Source organism: Polypterus senegalus, chromosome 4 (genome assembly GCF_016835505.1).
Source record: "Polypterus senegalus isolate Bchr_013 chromosome 4, ASM1683550v1, whole genome shotgun sequence".
NCBI classification, from domain to species: Eukaryota; Metazoa; Chordata; class Cladistia; order Polypteriformes; family Polypteridae; genus Polypterus; species Polypterus senegalus.
Window position 1 is genome coordinate 188050746 of NC_053157.1, and position 13277 is coordinate 188064022.

The window sequence follows — 13277 nt, forward strand, 5'->3', positions numbered from 1 at the left end:
TGGTTTGTGCTCTGACGTGAACTGTCAACTGTGGGACCTTATATAGACAGATGTGTGCCTTTCCACATCATGTCCAATCAACTGAATTTACCACAGGTGGACTCCAATTAAGCTGCAGAAACTTCTCAAGGATGATCAGGGGAAACAGGATGCACCTGAGCTCAATTTGGAGCTTCATGGCAAAGGCTGTGAATACTTATGTACATGTGCTTTCTCAATTTTTTTATTTTTAATAAATTTGCAAAAAACCTCAAGTAAACATTTTTCACATTGTCATTATGGGGTGTTGTGCGTAGAATTCTGAGGAAAAAAATGAATTTAATCCATTTTGGAATAAGGCTGTAACATAACAAAATGTGGAAAAAGTGATTCGCTGTAAATACTTTTCGGATGCACTGTATAAAATGCTAAGTGTTGTGTCTATCTGACACACGATTACTCATGAGCCACTGGACCTTGAACTTAAACTAAAGCTTATGAGCAGGAGCAACCTCAGATCGCGGTTTGGATCTTTCCTATGGCAAACTGCATTCAAAAACATCTGCTGAGCAAGAAGCAAATTGCAAAAGCCAGTTATGTGATAGGAAATAGTAGACTGACAGCTCCGCCATCACTTAAGGATCAAGTAAATGCAGTAAGGCAACATGTTGGTGCTTGCAGACTACTGGGACTGGAATCTTGAACTTGGGAGGACTGGATATCCACATGTTTCTAATTGTCGGTAAAAGCAAGCTAATCATGTAACACAGAAGACTGGTTTAGTTTGTTTCAGTTCTGTGGAGCCAAAAATCCTTAACTGTGAAATATTGGTAAGCCTACAGATTCCCCACAAGATGTTTTTGGAATTGGGACTTAAAAACTCACTTTTATTCCTACTTTTATAAATTACATTTTAGAAAAAATTGACATTTAATTTCTTTCTCTCGTTGCCCCAGCAATCATTCCAGGCTACAAAAAAAGACATATCAGCAATAGAAAAGATCCAGTGAAAAGCAGGTAGTCTGAGTTCAGAACTGTAAAATGGAAGATATAATAAAGTTTGAAGGAACTTCATCTTTTCTGTTTATGTAAACAGAGATTAAGAGTGGACATAATTTCAATAACTTCAAAGTAAGCTCTTATACAAGATCACTGGGACACAGTTGGAAACTAGTTAAGGGTAAGTACCACGGAAATGTCAGAAGGTTTTTCTTCATATAAAAAACCTTAGAAACATGGAATAAATTGCTAGGTAATGTGGTGAGGAGTAGGACTTTAGGTACCTTCAGATACTTAACTTGATGTTATTTTGGATAATCTACAGTAGGCGAATAGGATAGAGAAAGTCTTTAGGCTGAATAGTCTGTTCTTGTCAAAACTGTTCTAATGTTCACAATGTACAACTTACTTACTTAGTCTAAGAGATTTTAAAACATAAATATGGAATGTATTTAATGTGACATTGTTAATTTCTTTGAATTTTCATTGTGTATTTTGCTAAGACTGAATTAAGTGGGCATTTTTTCATTAATAATACTAGTATTTACATGTATACAGTAAAGTGTACTGTCATCTGTAAATGAAGCATATCACTAAAGTTACCTGGTCCCTAAGGACCTTGACGATTTTGGATGTATGCCAGCATATTCATTTTTAAGTTAATATACTTAATAAAATAAATTAAATAACCTCCAAGGTTGTCATTTTAATGATAGTTCTATTAACTGCATCATCATCATTCTAATGTTGTAATGAAGAGGGATTACAGAGATGTAAATTACTAAAATGAATACTTTATGGGAATTAACAATGGATAATTTTTATTAAAAAATAAAACACATCATTAAAGCTTTGCTTTGTTCTTAAAGAGTAATTATTTAACTTTTTGAAAATGTATACCAGCAGAATCAGAGAGTCTGTGTCAGTCTGATGAACATACAGTGTCATCTGATTCTTTCATTCAGCCATTCATTTCCACCTCCTGCATTACTTGTACCCATCACTGGGTACAAAGCAGAAACCAGTAGTAGATGGGAGGCACACACATCTCAGGGCACATTGGTATACTGAGAGAAGTACTTATTTCAGGACAGCATAATAGTATACATGAGGAATATGGTGTTTACTAAAAAATCCTAATATGGCACCCACTGTTCACTTTCCCAATCTCCTGTATTCCCTCAAATTGCATTAAAAGTATAGCAGCTATAGCACCTTAGCAATAAAAAGCACATCTGTTAATACTGTACATTTATTGTGTGATAGAGGCAGGAACTGAACTGGCAAGTTTGTGGTTTAAGGTTCACTGCCTTAGCCACTACACCACATTACCTAAATTAGATTAAATATATTCCAGATGGGGCTCAGACCCACAATGGCTGGCTTAGTCTACTAAGACTAAATGTCTACTAATTTTCTTTTCTTTTTAAACATTGCTTTAGCTACTTAAATATCATATCTTATGGTTTTAATCCTTTTAAGTATTCATGTAGGTTGATCGTATTTGTCGCAGACCAAAATGGCATATTGATTATTGCTAATTTCTGTACTAATGGCTTCATACTGTACATCAACAGAGATGTCCATCCATTTTCTAACCAGCTGAATCCGAATACAGAGTCACGGGGGTCTGCTGGAGCCAATCCCAGCCAACACAGGGCACAAGGCAGGAACCAATCCTGGGCAGGGTGCCAACCCACCGCAGGACACACACAAACACCAATCACACACTAGGGCCAATTCAGAATCGCCAATCCACCTAACCTGCATGTCTTTGGATTGTGGGAGGAAACCGGAGCGCCCGGAGGAAACCCACACAGAGAACATGCAAACTCCACGCAGGGAGGACCCGGGAAGCGAACCCGGGTCTCCTAACTGCGAGGCAGCAGCGCTACCACTGCGCCACCGTGCCGCCCTCAACAGAGATGTTCATTTTCAAAAGGGTTTATCTGATAAAAACAACATGTGAGACCAAAAAAGCCCCATGTCTGTTGTGAATTTTAATGTTTCTTATTGTTATTAATGAACATTGGTTTTCATTTATTATTTTACATATGACCATGATGTATGTTGATTATTTGTTTTAGCATAAGTGCAACCTATGGAAACCACACTCCATTTCTAGTCATGTTCAGTCATCTACTGTATATGAAATGTTTCATCATCACACATATTTTAAAGAAAGATGACACCCATCTCTTGGTGCCTCAAAATAAAAATAAAAATTTGTTTGTACACAACTGATAAGTTTTGCTTTAGGCATAACTTGCATGCACCTGAAGCAAAAATGGAATCTTGGAATATTTTGTACCAAGGAATGGAAGCACATTAGGAGAAAAGTGGTTAGGGGTCAGGCTAGAAGTTTAAATACCAGTGGAAACTAGCACCCTAAAACCAGATGCTAATAAAAAGCAAAGTTTTTTAAAAACATAGTGGAAACCAAAGAACCTAAACTAACTTTGGATTTTTTTTCCCTCTGTTTTACCACACGTTTGACTTGTTTTCATAAGATCAGACAATAAAATACATAAGATGTGTCACCATCTGTTATTGGTAGGACAAGATAACTCACATCACCACAAGACTTCCATGCAGTGGCATCTCCTGAAGATTTTTAGTGGGGTAGTCAGATTGGGCAAGTGAAGATCACAGGATGGAACATTTAAATTTAACATAAAATGCTGTGTCCAATATTGAATTGATAAGGGAAGCAATTTGTTCCATATTTTTGTACACATCATTATATACATACACTAAAAACCATAAAAACAAGTAAAACCAAACCAGGTGTACAAGTGTAGTGAATAAGTTTCATTTCTGTGGCATGCTCTAGCTGCTCTGTGAGATTGCATGTCAGCATCAACATTACCATATTCTAACTACAGGGTCTCGGGGGTCTGCTGGAGCCAATCCCAGCCAACACAGGGCGCAAGGTAGGAAACAAACCCTAGGCAGGGCGCCAGCCCACAGTAACATTACCATTATGGTGCATTCATATATTGATGGTACACACAGTCTAAACTTTGCTATGCATGTGTGTGCAATCCAAGTCCACCCGTAAAATGCAAGAGGCTGTCTGAATGGGAGATAGAATGTCAGTTGGTCATCCTTGTCCCTGGTGAGAAATATATACAGCATTTAGCTTTTTTCGTCAGTCATCGAGGAATACCTGACCTGAAACAGCATGGTGTAGGTGCTACCCATGTCAGAGAAGCTAAAGCGAAGATGACACAGAATAGAATCGCTTGATTCCTTATAGCAGAGGCAGACACAGTATTCTGTTGTTGTTTAATTAATTGCATGTTACCCACTACATGTTAGCCTAAATTACCATGTATTATACTGTAACCCCCTCCCCTCCTTGAACCGTCACCTTATCGTGGTGGAGGGGTTTGCGTGTCCCAATGATCCTAGGAGCTATGTTGTCCGGGGCTTTATGCCCCTGGTAGGGCCACCCAAGGCAAACTGGTCCTAGGTGAGGGATGAGACAAAGAGCGGTTCAATAAACCTCTGATGAAGAATAAAACCCTTGGACGACGTTTTCCCTTGCCGGGCTGGTCACGGGCCCCCTCTGGAGCCAGGCCTGGAGGTGGGGCTCGATGGCGGCGCCTGGTGGCGGGCCTGCACCCATGGGGCTCGGCGGGCACAGCCCGAAGAGGTAACGTGGGTCCTCCTCCCCATGGGCTCACCACCTATGGGAGGGGCCAAGGAGGTTGGGTGCAGTGTGAGTTGGGTGGTGGCCGAAGGCGGGGACCTCAGCTGGCTGTTGGGACGTGGAATGTCACCTCTCTGAAGGGGAAGGAGCCTGAGCTAGTGAGCGAGGTCGAGAGGTTCGGCTTGATATAGTCGGATTCACCTCGACGCACAGCTTGGACTCTGGAACCAATCTCCTTGAGAGGGGCTGGACTCTCTACCACTCTGGAGTTGCCCCCTGTGCGAGGGCGCCAGCAGGTGTGGGCATACTTATTGCCCCGACTGGAGCCTGTGCATTGGGGTTTACCCCGGTGGACGAGAGGGTGGCCTCCCTCCGCCTTCGGGTGGGGGGAAGGGTCCTGACTGTTGTTTGTGCATATGCACCGAACAGCAGTTTGGAGTATCCACCCTTTTTGGAGTCTCTGGAGGGGTTGCTAGAGGGCATACCTTCTGGGGATTCCCTCGTTTTGCTGGGAGACTTCAATGCTCACGTGGGCAATGACAGTGAGACCTGGAAGGGCGTGATTGGGAGGAATGGCCCCGATCTGAACCCGGCGGTGTTTTGTTATTGGACTTCTGTGCTCGTCACGGATTGTCCATAACGAACACCATGTTCAAGCATAAGGGTGTTCATATGTGCACTTGGCACCAGGACACCCTAGGCCTCAGGTCGATGATCGACTTTGTGGTCGTGTCGTGGACTTGCGCCATATGTCTTGGACACTTTCGGGTGAAGAGAGGGGCGGAGCTGTCAACTGATCACCACCTGGTGGTGAGTTGGCTTCGATGGTGGGGAAGATGCGGTCAGACCTGGTAGGCCCAAGCGTGTTGTGAGGGTCTGCTGGGAGCGGCTGGCAGAGTCCCCTGTCAGAAGTAGCTTCAACTCCCACCTCCGCAGAACTTCAACCACGTCCCGAGGGAGGTGGGGACATTGAGTCGAATGGGCCATGTTCCGTGCCTCTATTGTTGATGCGGCTGACCGGAGCTGTGGGTCCAAGGTGGTCGGTGCCTGTCGTGGCGGCAATCCCGAACCCGGGACACCGGCGTGAGGGATGCCGTCAAGCTGAAGAAGGAGTCCTATAGGACTTTTTGTCCTGTGGGTCTCTGGAGGCAGCTGATAGGTACCGCAGGCCAAGCGAACGCGGCTTCGTTGTTGCTGAGGCAAAACTCGGGCATGGGAGGAGTTTGGAGGCCATGGAGAGCGACTTTGGACGGCCGAGGAGATTCTGGTCCACCGTCCGGCGTCTCAGGAGGGAAGCAGTGCAGTGTCAACACCGTATATGGTGGGGATGGTGCCTGCTGACCTCGACTTCGGGCGTTAGGGTCGGTGGGAGGAGTACTTGAAGACCTCCTCAATCCCACTAACATGCCTTCCAATGAGGAAGCAGAGCCTGGGGACTCTGAGGTGGGCTCTCCCATCTCTGGGACTGAAGTCACCGAGGTGGTCAAAAAACTCCTTGGTGGCAGGGCCCGGGGTGGATGAGATACGCCGGAGTTCCTTAAGGCTCTGGATGTTGTAGGACTGTCTTGGTTGACACGTCTCTGCAACATCGCATGGACATCGGGACAGTGCCTCTGGATTGGCAGACCGGGGTGGTGGTCCCCTCTTTAAAAGGGGACGGAGGGTGTGTTCCAACTATAGAGGGATCACACTCCTCAGCCTCCCTGGAAAAGTCTATTCGGGGTTCTGGAGAGGAGGGTCCGTCGGATAGTGAACCTCGGATTCAGGAGGAACAGTGTGGTTTTAGTCCTGGTGGCGGAACAGTGGACCAGCTCTTCACCCTTAGCAGAGTCCTGGAGGGTGCATGGGAGTTTGCCCGACCGGTCTACATGTGTTTTGTGGACTTGGAAAAGGCATTGACCGTGTCCCTCGGGAATCCTGTGGGGGTGCTCGGGAGTATGGGGTACGGACCCCTGATAAGAGCTGTTCGGTCTCTGTACAACGGTGTCAGAGCTTGGTCCGCATTGCCGCAGTAAGTCGAGCCCGTTTCCAGTGAGAGTTGGACTCCGCCAGGGCTGCCCTTTGTCACCGATTCTGTTCATAACTTTTATGGACAGAATTTCTAGGCAACCCAGGTGTTGAAGGGGTCGGTTTGGTGGACTCAGGATTGGGTCACTGCTTTTGCAGATGATGTTGTCCTGTTTGCTTCATCAGGCCGTGATCTTCAGCTCTCTCTGGATCGGTTCGCAGCTGAGTGTGAAGCGGCTGGGATGAGAATCAGCACCTCCAAATCCGAGAGCATGGTCCTCAGCCGAAAAGGGTGGAGTGCCCTCTCAGGGTTGCGGGAGAGATCCTGCCCCAAGTGGAGGAGTTCAAGTATCTCGGGGTCTTGTTCACGAGTGAGGGAAGAATGGAGTGTGAGATCGACAGGCAGATCGGTGCGGCATCCGCAGTGATGCAGGCTCTGCATCGGTCTGTCGTGGTGAAAAAGGAGCTGAGCCGTAAGGCAAAACTCTCAATTTACCAGTCGATCTACGCTCCTACCCTCACCTATGGTCATGAGCTATGGGTAGTGACGAAAAAGAGCGAGATCGCGAATACAAGTGGCTGAAATGAGTTTCCTCCGCAGGGTGTCTGGGCTTTCCCTTAAAGATAGGGTGAGAAGCTCAGTCATCTGGGAGGGGCTCAGAGTAGAGCTGCTGTTCCTCCGCATCGAGAGGAGTCAGATGAGGTGGCTCGGGCATCTGATCAGAATGCCTCCTGGACGCCTCCCTGGTGAGGTGTTCGGGCACGTCCAACCGGGAGGAGGCCCGGGGAAGACCCAGGACACGCTGGAGGGACTATGTCTCCCGGCTGGCCTGGGAACGCATTTGGGATTCTCCAAGAGCTGGAAGAAGTGGCGGGGAGAGGGAAGTCTGGGCCTCTCTGCTTAAGCTGCTGCCCCCGCGACCCGACCTCGGATAAGCGGAAAAGGATGGATGGATGGATGGTTGGATATACTGTAACCAATAAAAGGCAATAATCAGTGCAAATTGATCATGCTGATACTACTGTCCTTTTGGACTGAAGGCTAAGATAAATAGATTTATTTTATAATTCATAAATGATACATTCTATGACAGTGTGCAGTTTAAAACATCTAAATAAATACCTGTACCGGTCTATCGGGTTTCATCCATAACCATGATACATATTGAAAAAAAATTTTTCAGCATATTCTTTGCAATTTAAAAGCTTAACCTATGCACATTTTCAGTCTAATTAATGACTCCAGGTAAGAGCTGTGGAGTTGACTCTCGTGTATCATGCAGTTAAGCACAACCTGTGCTCTGAAAGTTCTGATTTTGCACAAAAGATGAACCATCATTTAGTATTTCTGTTCTTTATTATTTCATTGTTTGTGTATTTGTTAGAGGTTTTTTTTTTTATTTTGTCATACAAAAAAGTAATTCTATACATATCAGTTCCCCAAAAATGATAGCAACACCTAGAGGTTTGGGTTGTGGGTGTTCGTAATTTCACCACATTAAAGTTGGCAATCTTACCCCCAGTGTAGCAGGATAAAGGATGGGATTAAAGTTGAGGGTAACCTTTTTTAGTATTTGCCCTTCTTTTATTGTTTTGTTCTATCCGTGTGTTATTAAAATGCATTCTTTCTATGTAGAAAAGTAAACCTGCTAATTTATTTATGTTATTCCACATGAATGTGCTTTGTTTTAGTGGAGACCATGGGAAGTAAAGTTTTTCCTTTACAGTACATTGTGTGTAATCTATAAAGAAAGGACAAAGTCTGCACATGAAGTGAGCCTACCTGCCTGTGTTCCTCTATCGCTCAAGTGGTGCAACCGATCCATTGAAGACGCAGGCTCACAGAAAATATGTGGTTGGTGTTTGAAGCTGTTCTACAATTTCCTTGCAAATTTTGGAATTATATTTTAAAATAATTTTTAAATGTCAATTTCAACAGATTATTTCATATGCCAACACATATTGACTTTTTTTTTTTAATTTATTCAAATTGTAGCTTTTTTCTTTCATTCTGGCTCCCCTGTCCTCCATACTTTCTGAAATATACACTACTAACATATTTACTGTATATTTCTATTAAAATGTTTTTTTCACATTTCCGGTCTCAACGTTTGTATTACTATTATGGGTTAAATGGAAAAGGTTTAGCATATGCTTTAAAATAAAAATCAATGATTAAAGGAGTTGAGAATATTTTGCAATGTAACTCTTCTCCCTGGTGTGCTTAGCATAACAGTTCTATCAAAGTGTAAACAATAACACCTATTGTAAATAGTAGAAGATCCAAAAGATAGATAGTGATACAAAAAACAGCTTTGTGGAAGAGGAAAGCCTTGCTTTGTATGATGGGGAGTTCATAGGCCATCTCCGAGGTCTTAATTAACTATAACAGTGTTCATGCTGGATTTTCCTGGGAAGGTCTTCCTTCCATTGTGCCTCTGAGCTCTCAAATGCTTTTTAGAATGTGATCCAAAGGACTTAAGGCTCTTGGGGATTTGCAGACCAAAAGCACCCGCATTACCCAAGCCTCTGAGAGAACTCTATTTTGCACAAAGTGCACTTCAGTTTGCAACATCACAGAAATTCTTGAAAAAGTTAACACCTCATAAGAAAAAGAATTTCGTTGAATGGAATTAAAAATTTAATTAGAGCATGCCTGTACACTAAAAAGCTTTTCAGGTATGTGTAGTGGGCACCTGATAAGAGAGATAAAAAATGGAACAATATCAATACAACTATCTACTTCCATCAAAAAGAAAAGAGAGTGGTTAAAATCGAGGGTTCACTTAATGAATGATTTGTGTCATTCAGATTACATCAGATTTATTTGGTATAACAGATATGAAAAGAAAACAGAGAAACATTTCAACCATTAGATAGTTAAGAGGATAAAAGGAAGGCAAATATACAGAAAGGTCATCACACTCATTCGTGTAACTACTATTCTTTCAAATCCTTAGACTAGCCTGTACAATACCTACGAAAATTGATGCCTTACATGCAAAAACAAACAGTACAAGAATACAATTCAAGAAAATGGAAACACATTGTAAAAATATATATCTTGTGAGCAATTAAGCTATATGTGCTATAAAATCGATAGCCTAGGACATAAAAACTGAAGAATTTATGGAAACAATCTAAAAGCCAACACTAAAATAGTAAAATATGAATCAATAATTCACCTAACTACTAAATGCTTTGTGTGTTTTCTTTCATTTGTAGTCATTTTACATCAGCTGGCCTGCATGACATTACCTGTGTACATTACTATTCTCCCCAGTTTTGTAGTGGTACGGTATAATCACCTAATGCAATGCTTGTGGCCTTACATCTCTGTGGGCTTGTGTTCAATTCCAGAATCCGTCACCATCTCTGTGCATTTTTCCTAATTTGCATTGGTTTCATCTGGGTATTGTAGTTTCCATTTGCAATATAGGGACAAGACTGTTAGGATATTTGACCAATTGTCTGTGCATATGTGAGTGTAAGTGTGTGTGTATGTGTGTGTGTTCTTGCAATGAACTGGTGCCAAATCCAGGCTTGGTTTATATCCGGCACCTGCTACTGCTCTGTTTTTCCATAATTCTGTATTTAATAAAGCAGTTCCAGTAAACAGATGAGTAAATAAGCTCATTTTTTGTATGATATAATACTGTGACCTGCTCACAACTGGCAACTTTTTTTTGACTACATAACTACAAACTGTCTGTATGTGTATAGCACTATTTTCCACAAGCTGTTGCCTCCAAAAAAAAAATTCTATGGCTATCCATTAGATGGTATGGTAGGTAAAATGATATGTGACAGCAAAGCTGGCTGCATCTGTAGTGGCTGTATACTGAGATACAGCTTCTTTCATATGTTGTGTTTTGACAAGCTCAATTAGATGCAAATTAACTTATACTTCTTGTTCAATGTGTTAGGGGATTGCAATGATGTCCTGATTCTGTGTCAAGTGTTAGTATTTGTTCTCTTTGTCTACTGTCAATTAAACAGCTTAAAATCCAAGTAACTGCTGATGTGTTCTGCAACTCTTCATACAGTCACAGTCATGCACTTTCGTGAATCAGAGATTCATTATGCACAGAATCATTATAACCATGTTTTTCCAACTGTATCATATATTTTTTGTTTTGTCACTAAGGCACTATTTTGTGGTTTTTGTTTTTGCCAGCCATAGCTCTTTTGACCTGCAGTGTATTCACAGTCATTTTATTTACTGTTATGATACCCATTGCTAGTCACATATTCACTGTCATTGTGATGGGTGTCATTATGTACTGTAAGATGAAGGCACTGGTACCTTTCTGTCATTCTCTATATCCTTTCCTTCTTTTCCTATTTTTGCATGTTATCACAAATATATGACTTGTTAAGTGTAACACCACTTGGGGCCATGGATTGGCACTCTTATTTACGCTGTTTCCTATTTTGCTAGGATCCTGAGTTGGTTTGTCGTGTGGTGGGTGCGGCAATGCTCTGTAACAGCGCATGCTCCTAACATAACCTAACCTAAACCTATTTTGCTCTCAAAAGTGAAGAAAGAAGGCTCAAGGGGTAAAGACACACACGCGCAAATAGGGAGCAGCCAACGGGCCTGACACAGTGTGAATACAACAACCAGGGTAATTTGACGTTTAGCGCTAATGCCTCTCTCTCTTATCCTTCAGGAAAACAGACGATTAGAAGACTTACCTTCTGTTCAAAATCCATCCAAGAAGCAGTCCTCTTCCGGGTAACGAAAATACGACTCCATTAGATGATCTCACTTCTGCCTCACTCCAGATGACCTCACTTCCGCCTCCAATCCATCTTATCACCTCCACCTCACCATTTCAGCATCACTGTCAATTGTCATTGTCATTTCCTGTCCGTCACATGTAAAAATCCCCTGTATCATGCCAACAACAAGTCATGGAAGTCTTTGTTAATGTTACAAGACAACTATCCTCAAGACCTACAGTATATGGGACTGGGTCCAAACCTTTATGTGTTTCTCTGGTATTTTTCTGTTTTCACAACATCAGTTTTGCTTCCTTGGGAACAACTGCCCCTTTCAATCTTGGGGAATTTAAGAACCAAATTCACCAGAATCACTAGTCAGTTAAAGGATTCCCATCAAGAAAGATGTTCTAAGACCAGCATTGGCTGAGTACTTATTTTTTTGCATTTTATTTTGGCTACACTAACCTGCCACATCCTGGTTATTACAAATTCTTCCTATGAAAAACTTTAGTGATCATTCTCGTTAGTTTATTCTAGTTACAAAAATTCTTCTATTCCTTAACTATGAATAACATTTTCTTGATTTGGGTCTGATGAGATTTTCCCCTTTGGCTACGTTGTGTTCCATGTACAATCCTGATTTCATGCCCTTACCTGCTGTATGTTGCTGTTTATTTCATGTCCTCAAAGTTACAACCTCTGGCGTGTTATTGAAACATCGTAACTTCCATTTCCATTCAAAAACTGCTGCTATCCCCTGCAGTCAGGACAGGTGTATTTATTAATTTAACTTTCACTTTTCTGAGTTATTTAATAGTTTCTCCTTTGGTTTTAGAAATTTTGATTCTGACCTAAAGTTTAGATTTAGTATAAATTCTGACCTTTACCATTCACTTTGTTTGTAGACATTGCATTTTGGATATGGAATTGGCTATTTTGACAATTCCACTTTATTTTTGTTTGTTTTTCTAGCGTATGTTTTAAATTATAAATTTGTGTATTCATGTTTTTGTTTATAGTTACATTTTCTTCATTATATATATATATATATATATATATATATATACAGTGGGATGCAAAAGTTTGGGCAACCTTGTTAATGGTCATTATTTTCCTGTATAAATCGTTGGTTGTTACGATAAAAAATGTCAGTTAAATATATCATATAGGAGACACACACAGTGATATTTGAGAAGTGAAAGGAAGTTTACTGGATTTACAGAAAGTGTGCAATAATTGTTAAAACAAAATCAGGCAGGTGCATAAATTTGGGCACCGTTGTCATGTTATTGATTCCAAAACTTTTAGAACTAATTATTGGAACTCAAATTGGCTTGGTAAGCTCAGTGACCCCTGACCTACATAAACAGGTGAATCCTATAATGAGAAAGAGTATTTAAGGGGTCAATTGTAAGTTTCCTCCTCCTTTAATTTTCTCTGAAGAGTAGCAACATGGGGGTCACAAAACAACTCTCAAATGACCTGAAGACAAAGATTGTTCACCATCATGGTTTAGGGGAAGGATACAGAAAGCTGTCCCAGAGATTTAAGCTGTCTGTTTCCACAGTTAGGAACATATTGAGGAAATGGAAGACCACAGGCTCAGTTCAAGTTAAGGCTTGAAGTGGCAGACCAAGAAAGATTTCGGATAGACAGAAGCGACGAATGGTGAGAACAGTCAGAGTCAACCCACAGACCAGCACCAAAGACCTACAACATCATCTTGCAGCAGATGGAATCACTGTGCATCGTTCAACCATTCGCGACTTTACACAAGGAGATGCTGTATGCAGAGTGATGCAGAGGAAGCCTTTTCTCCGCCCACAGCACAAACAGAGCCGCTTGAGGTATGCTCAAGCACATTTGGACAAGCCAGCTTCATTTTGGAATAAGGTGCTATGGTTTGATG

General features: G+C 41.9%; 1 long non-coding RNA gene across 1 annotated transcript in view; it reads left to right on the forward strand.

Moving 5' to 3' along the window:
- Positions 1 to 11841, forward strand: part of LOC120527870 — a 60565-nt gene extending 48724 nt beyond the window's left edge. Inside the window, exon 3 of the long non-coding RNA XR_005633413.1 lies at positions 11314 to 11841. This is a non-coding gene — a long non-coding RNA (uncharacterized LOC120527870). The remainder of the gene's footprint in view (positions 1 to 11313) is intronic.
- Positions 11842 to 13277: the final 1436 nt, after the last annotated feature.